Consider the following 9,891-nt stretch of genomic DNA (forward strand, 5'->3'; position numbering starts at 1 on the left):
GAACTCCAAGATGGGGATTCTTCAAGAGATACTCTACAACAATTAGTACTACAGAAGACTCAACAATAACAAATCCAAATGTTACAAAAACAACAACAAAGGCAAGACGAAGAGAAGATTGTTTCCACAACCATCAAGGCCCTAGATGAAGTTGGGCGTGAATTAAAACAATTTAATGGTCAAAATGTCTATGTTTTTATTCGCTTATATGTTGAAAAAATGCTCTTCTTTGGTGTACCACAACATGCATGGAGCCGTTATTTTGCCAGACTAGCCAAGCATGGTCTTCAAGAAAGAATCCATGGTCTTTTTCAACAAGATGTGGATTGGGCTGCATTCAAAAAAGCCCTACGCGAAGAATTCTTCTTAGAAGACTCTGGCCTAATGACGAAGAAAAGTTTCACTGAATGGGTTGAAAAACCCAACAAAGATTTAGCTACAACAGCTCTATACCATGAGTTTGAAAGTAAATTTGGACAACTTGATGCTGAAGACCAACAAAGTATAGAAGGTCATAAGATTGAATTATTCCTTAAGGCTACAGATCCCATTCTGCAAGAGAAGCTTGCTGATCGCCTAGAAGATGCTACCTCTGAATCAGGAGTCAAGACTGCATGGACAGATGTTACTGATGCAGTTAACATGATTGCTCAAAGAGAGCAGATGCGACTAAGATTGGGCTCTACTTCAACTTCAACAACTCCATTGATGGAGCTTGTTCCACCTTCAAAATCCCCTATTCCTTTGACTAATCAACCAGCTCTTTCTTCTTCTGTTCCTTCTAAAAATGATGTAATGGATGAACTTATTAAAAGCATGCATGACCTTCATCTGAATCTTACAGAAATTAGTTCCAAAGTAGAGAAGCTAGATGTCAAAGTCGAAGAGCAAGGACGAGCATCAACTCAAAGACCCATGAGAGAAGGCTTTAAGAGGCACTGTATTTTGTGTGACAGCCAACAACATGACAAGAGGGAGTGTTCTGCCTTCCGTGAGGCTTAAGCACAGAAGCTCATCTTTTGGAAAGACGGAAAAACTCATGCGGCTAAAACTGGTCTTCCACTGGAGCCAAATTTTGACAATGGTGGAATTAAGAAAAGATTAGAAGATTTAACTATAAAGAATGCCCATGCAGCAATTGATGCAGCTACCTATGGGCTGCAAATTGAGCCAATTAAATCAAGTTTGAATGCATGTAAAGCTAATGTGCAATCTAAAGTATGGATGCAGGCACTAGATCAAATGGAACGTGGTAAAGCAACCAAAGAAGATTTGGCTAACGCCAGTCAGTATATTTGAGGAATAATTGGTTGGAAAGAACCGGTAGATTCTTTTTCTGCCTTTGCACATTTGGCTAATGTCAATCATAAAGAAGTCTTGATTAAAGAAAAGAGAAGAAGAGAAGATGAACCAAGGCCTTCCTCTTTTGGCTCTCCAAAATGGGTAACTAGAAGAGCACCTGAAAAGCTTGCTGAAAATATAACCCCAAATCAAGAGATGGAAGATGCGCCACAAACAAAGAAGACTGAAGAAAAGAAGAAAGGCAAGCAATTAGGCTACAAATTGCAGTCTAACATAGGATCTGCAAACCGATCTCAAACGAGTCCTAGAAGAACGAATTCTAGGATGCAAAATTGAATTCACCTTAGGCAAAATTCTTAGAATTGCCAAACGTAAATTCCATGATGTAATTATTAATGTAATCAAAAGGAAAAGAAAATATATTGGTGATGAAGAAACAGTGCATGATTTTTTGCAAGTTCTTCGAGTTTTTGTGAAGGATGAAGAGAAGCTGACTTCACAAGGAATTCAACTTGAAGCAATTAAAGAATTAATTGTAGCAATTGAAGCTAAAGATAAAGAAAACATGAATGCAAAAATTAAAGAAGTGAAAGCTGAAAATGTAATGGTTGCCTAGTCCAAACCAGTTGGGCAGCCCACCTCTCAAAAAGAAGGCTGTCTACAGTACATGCATGAGGAAGAAGAGGCTCAGTTCATTCCAAGCAGTCACTACTCCCATATGCATTGGGCAAGAGCAACAACGGAGATAATCATCAAAATTGGAGAAAGAGAAACACCATGTATTGCACTCTTAGACCATGGCTCGGAGATAAATGTCATGGCAAGGAGTCTCTATGAAAGTGGCGGATGGCCCATAGATGTTGATCCAGTTTGGCGAATGAGAGCTGCAAACAACTCTTCTGGAGAGTTATATGCTGCATGTCCTAATGTGCAAGTAACTATTGGAGACATAAAAGACAAATTTCACTTTTTTGTTCAAGACTCTTGTAGTTACCCTATCATTCTTGGGCAACCTTACATTTCTGAAGCCTGCTTGGAAACAAAAGCTCTTGATGATGGTTCTTCCTATGCTCGAATCTGAAGCAAGGATAATGAACGAGCTGTCCAATTTCTTATTGTGTGTGTTAACCATCATCGAAACAAAGATCGACTGCCTGATTATCCTGTGCCTCCTAATGCCCGAGAATTCAAGGGTTTTCAGGCTGCACTACTATAAAGGGAGGCTATGGTAGTGCGTCATGTAAAAAGATTGAACCTCCTCATGCAACAGAAACTGTGTCTCTAGCAAATTTATATGTATGTACAGCCAATAGTATGGGCTGTTATAAGTCTCTTTCGGTCATGAATAAGGCTGTAAGAAAATATTTATGTCATGTAAAAAGGGAGCTGAAAACTTACGACATGATGGCTAAAAATGAAGATATTTTTTGGGCTGATTAATACTGACACATTGGCTGAAATATATGCAGCTGCTCATGCAGAAAATCAGGTTGAAAATCAATCCATAGAAGTATGTACATTGGATTTTTATCAAACAATTCAAGAATTTGTTGAATAGGAAGACAATGGTTTACTCAACAAGGCTGAAGCACAAGTGGAGACAAAATACAAGACAGTGGATAAGAAAGTCAAACCTGTGGCACTCCCACTCCCTCCTGAAAGTGAAGGGCTCGCTGATAGGGCCGCAAATCAGCCAAGTCTTCGTGATCCTTCCAACATTGGTCACAAGTTCATATGTGAAAGTATAAAACAGCTCAAAATAGGTGAAAATTATTTCCTTTCGCCAGCTGAAAAACACTCTTTTATGCAAATGCTAATGAAACATGGAAAAGCTTTTGCTTTTCAACCAAGTGAAATAGGCTACGTGGATCCAAATATTGTGGTTCCTATGGTCATTTTATGGTCCCACATGTGCCTTGGAACCTCAAGCCCATTCCCGTTCCATGGGCGCATCAGCCCAAATTATTGGAACTTCTAAATGAGAAGATCAGAATGAAGATTTTAGAACCTTCTTTAGCACCTTACTCAAACCGATGGTTTACTGTGCCTAAGAAAAATGGATCTTTACGAGTCATTCAAGATCTACAACCTGTCAATCATGTCACGATCCGAAATGTTGGTTCGGGTCCAATTGTTGATGAGTTTGCTAAAGCTTTTGCAGGTAGAGCAATTTATTCTATGGGAGACCTATATTCAGGATATGACCAATTTCAGCTTTCATTAGAAAGCCAAGACATTACCACAATGAAGACACCTCTTGGATTGGTCCGCATGTGCACTCTACCACAAGGTACAACAAACTGCGTAGCCCATATGATGAATGCCATGCACAATATCTTAAAAGACTTTATTCCATAACTTACTCTTCCATTTCTTGATTATGTACCTATCAAGGGATGTGAAGTCAATGAAAAGAATGAGGAGTTTGACAAAGATGGTTGCAGGACATTTGTAGTTAACCATATTCAAGATTGTGATAGGATTTTGACGAGGCTAGAAGAGGTACATCTTACCCTTTCTGGAGCTAAGTCAATTTTTGGAGTAGAAGAAGTCCTAGTGGTTGGTCATCTATGTGACCCCTATGGACGCAAACCTTCTCCAATCAAGATAGATGCCATTAGCAGAATGCAAGAAAAATGCACAAATATTTCAGAGGTGAGAAGATTTCTTGGCACATGCGTATTCTATCTCATATAGATACCACATTTTTCTCATGTAGCTAAAAATCTTTATCAATTATTCAAAAAAGGCCAAAGATTCTCTTGGAATAAAGATCACACTCTCACTATGCATAAATTAAAGAAGCTATTAATTTCAGCCCCCACTCTTAAAAGGGCTGACTATTCAAATGGTCAATCCATCATCCTTACTGTGGATACAAGTCCCATTGGGATAGGATGGGATGTTGGCCAAGAGGATCTTGAAGGTAACAGGTATGCAATTCATTTTGGAGCAAAAGTTCTCAATGAACGTCAAAGAAGGTATGCACAAGTAAAAAGGGAATTGTTGGGAGTTGTAACAACATTAAAGTGTGATCGTGAATACTTATAGGTGCTTCCGTAGTGGTAGAAACTGATTGTCTTCCACTCTTGGGCATGATTGCCAACTGCTCTACACCCGACATTGCTATGCTAAGATGGATTGCATATATTAAGTCACTCAACCCCAAATTAAAGCATATTGCAGGAAAGGCGAATCCAGTTGCTGACATGCTATCACGTGCAAGATATGACAATGAAGAAGAGCTTATGGAAGAAGATGAACCTGAAGAATCTATACTTGCTGAATTTCATTCCATGGCTGCTAAAAATACATTTTCAATTACTGCATATATTGGTCCAAAGCTAAAAACAACAGGATGGTCAACTAAAAGCCAGCATGCTCATTGCATTGCTCAAGTTCTAGTTCATTTCCTTGAAGAAGATTATGAAGAAGATTCGACCAATATTTGAACACAATGAAGAAGAAGGAGACTTGGACCGATGAGGAGTTCAAACATATCAAGAGGAAAGCTTATGGCTTTTTTCTTAAAGAAGGACATCTATGGAAGCACGCAAAGAAGAAGAAAGGAGCGCCTCTCCAAGTTTTAGGTAAAAAAAGATTGCAACAACAGGTAATGAAGGAATTTCATGAAAGCTTGTGGGCTGGCCATAGAGGCATATGGGGAACCTTTAGTAAAGTCAAAGAAAAATATTGGTGGCAAAACGTGTATCTGGACATAACACATTTTGTTGAAACTTGTTATGTGTGTCAAATGTATTCTATGGTCAAGCATTGAGATGGGTTATAACCAACTTATCCTTTGTCTATACATTATAGATGGGTTATTGATCTTGTAACCATGCCTACAGGAATATGGAATATATGGTATTTAGTGCTTGCAAGAGAGAATCTAACCAATCAAGTTGAAGGCAAAGCCTTAACAACCAAATCCACTCAAGCTGTTTGTCGTTTTTTTGCTTAAAGAAGTGTTTTATAGATATGGTTGTGTGGGTAAAGTAACTACAGATAGAGGAGAGTTGGATGCTGATGAGGCACGCAACTTCTTTGCTCAATTGGGTATTAAGTTGGCTTTAACTTCATCCTTCAACCCTGAAGGCAATGCAAAGAGTGAGAGAGTTCATCAACCTATTCTCAAAGCTCTAGCAAAGTCTTGTAGAGAAAAGATCAAAGAATGGCCTAAAATGCTACCTTTTGCATTATGGGCTGACTGTACTACTCACAGTTCAGTGACTGGCTATATGCCAGTTGAACTTATGCATGGACAACAACCAATTATGCCAATTGAAGAATCTATTCTCACATGGAGTATTCTGCCTTGGGAGGAAAGCATAAGTAGAGAAGAGTTGCTGACTTTGCGCATATGGCAGCTAGAAAGAAGGCCTGAAGATGTTCAAGCAGCTATTGTGAAGCTAAAGACAGCAAGACTAAGGAACAAAAGAAGATTTGATAAGTGACATCGACTTCAGCCAAGAGCAATTCAAGAAAATGACTAGGTGCTTGTCAATGACAGCATCCTAGACAATCAATACAGTGCTTCTAGGAAGATGGTAAAGCATTGGTTTGGCCCATATGTGGTAAAGGTCGTTCATGACAATGCCACATATTCATTGGCTGAATTGGATGGAACAAGCATGAAGATACCCATAGCTGGAAAAAGAATCAAGCTCTTCAAATTAAAAGAAAGTTCAACATATGAGCTAGAAGACTTGAATATAATTCAAGAGCATGAAGACATAGAGGAAGAAGAAGAGGCAGAAGATGAAGACATTGACATGGCAGAAGACACTTCTTTTAACACTGTAAATCTGTAAGACTTTGGCACATGCCAGAGGATGTGCAGGTTAGGAGGGGGTGAATGTCATGCCACTATGTGCACATCGTGTAAAAAAAATCTAGAGTGTAGCTTTCTTTAAGATTTAGAGAGCCAATGCCACTTTAGACATTAGTATTAGTGTCTATGGTTCAAAATATTAGATTTTTTTGGACAAGTTTTTAGTCAATTTTTGATATTCTAGATATTAACTCTTGTAAAAATCCATAAAACTATAGATAACCTCTAAATTAGGAGGACATGTGAAAGAAAGCATGTAGCTTTCAGCCAATTTGAGAGGATTTTATGTAAAAAAGAGATTAGCAAAATCGTGTGATGCACGATCGCTGTTTTCAGGCAGTGAACAGCACTCCGAAAGTGGGAGATGAAGAAGGAGTGATCTGGCAGGATTTTGGCCAAGTGTCCTGGTATTTAACCCCCCTTTCGGAGTCATTGGAAGCATCAGATTGGCGAACTGAGTAGCATAGAGGAAGGTATTATTTTGTACACGTTTTTGTCTATTAGAGTTATATTTTCTCATAATGCTGAAAGAAACTGACGTGCTTCATCTCTGTTAGTATTCTTCTATATTTTCTAATTCTTTTTTAGAGTATTCTTTTACATCTTCAATCTCTTCGAACCCCTTCTCTTCCATCTACTCCTCTCCTTGAATCTACCTACACCTTGTTGTCTCTTATCTTCAAGAACTTGGCTTGAATCCTTCAACCCTTCTCTTATCTCTACCATCTCCGAAGTCTAAGCTCTTGAACCCCCATACATTCTTCTCTTGCCAAACCCCAGTGGTGACCTTCAACCCTACGCGGTGCGACAACGTCTGTTGTACTCTCATGTTTTGAAACTGTTGAGCAATATATGAAAGATGGGATGGTGAGTAGCAGTAGCAGTAGCAGTAGCAGTAGCAATAGCAATAGCAATAGCAATAGCAGTAGCAGTAGAAGTAGATGCTTCAGGAAGGCGCGGAAGGCATGTGTCTCTTGGCCTGGTAAAGCAAAAGAAATATTGGATTTGGAGATGAATGGATGGTTTTCTTGACATACTTTGTGCTACCTCCTCCTACGCTCTGCATATCGAGTCACACACAAATGAAAAAAGGTGATGAGGTCTGGTGTAATACCACGAGATGGGAACACTTTGATGTAGGGTAGCTAGTCCCTCGCCTCCATGCATAGCATATTAGACTTTATATACTGTAGGCCCACCCATAAGGGGGTGGAGAGAAACAAAGAGAGGGGGGCAACAAAGAAAGAGAGAGAGAGAGAGAGAAAGATAGAAAATAAGAGAGGGAGAAGAAGAAAAGAAGAGGAAGAGAGAATGAGAAAGAGAGAATAAACATTTGATGTTAATTTTTTTGAGTTACAAGAGGAGAAATCCCTTCTCAAACAATTTAAGAAAGAAAAAGAGAATGAGAACAAAAACAAATTGTTTGTCGAAACGTAGACCAAATGGAAAACAATGAAGGTCGTGATGTTCAAGATCGTGAAGTGTATATTAATCAGCATGTCCCATGTCCTTGCTCTCAATGCAAGCTGACAATTAGACAAAAACATCGATTGTCTATAGAATATGTACGACACTTCGGCGAGTTTCAATCAGAGATCATTGATCAGGCGAGTTCAGACTTTGAGAAAATGGTAAGAAAAGTGTATATCAATCATCCATTGTATTCACAAACTAATTGAATATCATATACAAAAACATTGGATATGGCCATAAAATTTATTACAAGGAGGTGCTAGCTTTTTTCATGAGTAGGGTGCCAAAAGCAATGGACATCGTCTTCTAGTTTAATGCTATTCTCAAGGATGATGGATCAGTTCAGCAGATTTATTATAGTGGATGTGGCTTTTTCAAAGTGGTATTCAACAAGATAGAAGCCACTAAGAAGATTTTGGCACAGAGAATTTATTTATGGGGGCTGGAACTTGTGTACATTATGCCATCGCAGCTAATTGAGGCAGGGCGAGATTCACTTAAGCGAGAGTGTCCTATATGGGTGGAGATACCTGAGCTGTATGCTTACCTTTGGAACTTCTTGCCTGACATTGCTAGGGGTTTGGGAAAAATGTTGTATGTGCTGCCCTTGCTAGCCCATTTCACAATAGACTATCTTTTATGGAATACTAGCGAGCACAGACACAGTGGAGCTGGGTATACCTCAAGTGGGTCAGCTTAGGCTCAAATTTGTATGGAGCCATATTTCTCGTGCTTGTTTTGGATGTGGACACAGGTTATTTCTGTGGAGAAAGAGGATGGGTGGAAGCTGGTTAACAACAATAAAAGTAAAGGCCAACAAGCAAAACACCAGAGCACCCAATGGACAATGCAATGGACTACTCCTCCATGGTTAGAAATTTCTAGAGCAAAGTTGCTATACCTTGGTCTGATAGAAACATGGCTAGATCCTTCACATATATTAATAGGGTCCCTTTGGAGCACCTAGATCGGGAGTTTCCATGTATGGATGCAAAGGTTCAATCAGCCTCTTAGGCAGGTGGGTGGCAAGAAGTGGTTTGGTCCTAATAACCAATAATGGTCCTAAGAACTTTTAGTGACTTAGGAAACTGAGGAGTGTTTGTGTGAAACTGGAGAGTTGTGTGACTATGAACAAGGAGCTTAGGGTGATTTGCGCCGCAAATCACATATGAGCTGCAAGGGCAAAGCTGAACCATAGGAGGAGTTACCAGAGGCATGCAGCTGGAGTTTCACCCAAAAAAAACAGGCTCTAATAGGAGGAGAAGGAAGGTGTGTCTATTGTATTCATTTTTGGGGGAAGAGAGGGGAGCTATGCTACTTTCATGAATAGGAAAGAATAGGGAATCCATGCTTCTTGTTTCATCTCCATTCACAGGGCTTTCTTGATGCCCAAAAGCTTGAATCTTGCCCTTGGCTTTAATGAACCATTTGGGGCAGCCAAAGGAGTGATTTTTCTTGGTCTATAGGTTGTTTTAGAGTCTATTCAAAACTATCATAAACAGGGCAGCCCACATTCCACTCAATTTGGAAGAGCTTACAAGTGATCTTAATCCATGTATGTATTGGATACGGTCCCCAAACAGCAGGGCAACCTTGGGCAATCATTAAAGGAGCTTATGATTGAATTTGTATACATTTTGAAGCCCTGATTGAGGATTGGAATACTTTGTTGTTGACAGGGCTGAAGTATTTCATTAACTTTAACAAGGATTTGCTAGAAGTTTTGATATGTGTCCTAATTGCAAAGGCTTCTACCTCTATTAGATTGAAGGTACATCTACTTTTGAGGTGAATACCTATAATAGTCAATGGATGACAACAATATGGATCATGGATTATGTTATGTATTTATGTATAACCTAAGCTATTGTCTCAATGTGTCTTGGGCTTCAATCCTCCCTTGTTTGGATGTATTTGGTTGTGAGCTATGATTATGAGTTGATGTCTTCCATGTATGACAAGTTGCTAAAATAATTTGATTGGATTCACCTCTATCAATTCTCTTCTACATCTCCTATTTCTTTAAACCCCTTCTCTTTTTTCTACTCCTCCTTGTGAATCTCCCTTCACCCTATTGTCTCTTATCCCTCATGGTAGACTTTTCACCCCAAATGCTCCGACAATGGTGAACCTGATGTGAAAGTTGACAGCATGTGTGTAAAGATGGGGGATTCTGCAGGTTCAAGTGGTGGTGATGCTTTACAATAGATGATTTCTTTGTTGCAACAACAACAACATCAGTAGTTGTTATTACAACAACAAATGAAAACTTGGTAAGAAGC

The sequence above is a fragment of the Lygodium microphyllum genome, chromosome 25, assembly GCF_053477565.2.
Source record: "Lygodium microphyllum isolate KBCC chromosome 25, Lygodium_microphyllum_v1.1.10, whole genome shotgun sequence".
Taxonomy (NCBI): Eukaryota; Viridiplantae; Streptophyta; class Polypodiopsida; order Schizaeales; family Lygodiaceae; genus Lygodium; species Lygodium microphyllum.